The sequence below is a fragment of the Octodon degus genome, unplaced genomic scaffold (genome assembly GCF_000260255.1).
Source record: "Octodon degus isolate 3935 unplaced genomic scaffold, OctDeg1.0 scaffold00098, whole genome shotgun sequence".
Lineage (NCBI taxonomy): Eukaryota > Metazoa > Chordata > Mammalia > Rodentia > Octodontidae > Octodon > Octodon degus.
The window spans coordinates 8,574,856-8,577,551 of NW_004524674.1; positions in this window are offsets into that span (position 1 = coordinate 8,574,856).

The following is a 2,696-nucleotide window of genomic DNA, read 5'->3' on the forward strand; positions in this document are numbered from 1 at the left end:
TAATTTTTATTTATTTATGTGTGTGTGGGGGGCCAGCTCAGCCCACCAGGGGGCGGGCTGGCTGGCATGTGGTGCTGGGGGACTGAACCGCGGTCCCTGTGCTTTGCTAACCTTGTTCCAAGTAGGTGCTTTAGACCACTGAGCCATCTCACCAGCCCTGAACTTTTTTAATTTGTTTGACTTTTACTTTTTTTGTCTTTAAACAATTTTTCCCAGTTTTTTTTTTTTTATTAGTGCATTAGCAGTACCTAAGTGTACATCCCTGGGGCATTGACGCATGTCATACACACGTGAGTTCTTTTCTTCTTCGTGGCACCCCTTCTACTCCCTCCCTTTTCTCTCCATCTCTTGATCCCCTTTCCACTAGAAAAAGATCAGCCACCACACTTCTATGACCTTTATTTTGTTCTTATTTATATTTGGGATTTTTTATGTGAGAGAAAGCATGCAATATTTAAGCTTGTGTGTCTAATTTATTTCACTTAACATTATGGTCTCAGGTAGACCCATTTTCTGTTTTGTTTTTTACAAATGACTCAATTTTATCCTTCTTTATGGCAGAGTAGTACCCCATTCCTTATCCATCCATCTGTTGGTCTGCTTCCAAGATTCAGCATTTACAAATTGTACTACCGTAAACATCAGTCTACATGCATTTCTATAACACGATGTATTCAACTCTTTCCAAAAAGTATCTACAAGGGAAATTGCTGAACCAAATAGAATTTTTAGTGTTCGTATCCTAAGAAATCTCAATACTGATTTCTATAGTGGTTGTCCCAAGTTGAATTTTCACCAACAATCTAGAAGTTTCCTTTTTCCACTTGAACATTTTATCAGGTCAAGCTTTTGTTTCCAATACGTTAAGGTAGATTTTTAGAACGTGATTGAATCCCTGGAATCATTTTGGTCCTTTCAGGGCTGCTACTTAAAGTAAGGAATGACCAGAGAGCACTTCATCTAGTGTTCGTCCTGCCTACTAATCAGGCAATGCTTTCTCAGTCCTCTAAGCCAAACACAATAAATCAGGGCAGTGTATCATTCTGGCTGCTGGAAACAGGCACTGTTCCCAGTTCTGTGTGGCCCTTGAGCCACCTTCTCTCTAATTATTTTTTCTGGCCTCTGGTGCTGTTATCACAAACACTTGACCCAAGAACTTGTGAGTAACCTTCTGCGGTTGGCAGTACTTTCCCTCTGTTAAGCTCTGCTCTTCAGGAACTCTTCTTTACAGACTCTCATGTCCTCAGCTTCCTGGTTCTGGATGTTCGGCTGTATTCATCAGCTTTCTTGTCACTGCGACACAGGGACACAATGCCCAACACCTACAACTTGAAGCTCAGAGGCATTACTTGCTCACAGTTTCAATTCATGACTAGCTGGCTCAGGGCAGAAGGGTGTGGTGGACCAAAGCTGCTTAGTTCACAGCGGCTGTGAAGTACAGACAGGAGACAGCACCAGAGAGGAAGGGGCAAGGAACCAAGCACTGCACCCCGGGCCACACCTCCACAAAGAGTGTGGAATCCATTGCTCCATAAGTGTTCAACCCAGACACATTTACATATGCGCTCCAGCAATCCCTGGAGCAGACCCCAGAGCCGGTTGAAGCCTCACCCTCATCCCATACTAACACAAAGCTGGTTTTGTGTCCTGGACCCCATCTGCAGTGGGGATAAACACTCTCCAGGCGGCAAGCAAGGCACTGAGCAGGCTCACTCACTTGTTTACCATCCTCAAGTCACTGCCTCGGTTGATTCAAGCCCAGGCTCTTGAGAGCTTTTGTTTTTTTCAATTCATTCAGGAAGGAAAGCAATGATCTTTGCTGTTCCTCCAGTTCAGCCAGAAGTAGAAAGCAAAGAAGTTCCTTTTTTTTTTTTTTTTTTTTTTTGGTGGAACCAGGGATTGAACTCAGGCCCTTCTGCTTGCCAGGCAAGTGCTTACTCTACTGAACTGTCTCCCCAGCCCCTCAAAGAATTTCTTTAAATCCCTTGTGACTCAGTTTCCTGAACTACAGAATGAGGATGATAACAGTACCTAGTGCTACCCAGAGTTGTTAAAGACATGAAATAAGCTAACACCTATAGAGTGCTTAGGATGGTATTTAGTAACTGATAATTGTTCGGTAAGTAGAAGCTATCAGTGTTGCTGTTGTTGTCCTTGTCAGCCGTAACCTAGGACCTATGGGTAGGCTGGGAGGACTCCTACAGTTTTGGTCCTCTGTGGTGCTGATAAAAGACATTTTATCAGTCTTCAATATTTGCATCTTATCTACTCTACCCCCGGCCCTCCAGCAGATAATCACTTAGCTTCTTACTTCAGAACAGGCTAAGAGTGACCTTTGAGATCTTCAGCAGCTGTAATTTTCTGTGCCTGGGAGACCTAATTGATATTCTCATTGAACAAATTAGCATTTGCAGCAAACATATTTCACTCCAGATTTATTATGCTCCCTAAATTAATGGAACAAGGGTATGCTGAAGAGCAGACCAGAGTTTAACTTCTGAGTCTGGTAGCTGATCTCCGGGTTAGCTGGAGGAATTCAGGGCCGGAAAGAAAGCACCTAGTCCAATCCTTTCCAGGCCAACCACATGGGAAAATGGAATTAAAACGAAAACCAAAACAAAATGTTTTTTAAAAAGAAAGAAAAGCTATTTGGGATATGCAGTTGAAAAGATAAAAACAGTAGCACCAACCCCCAG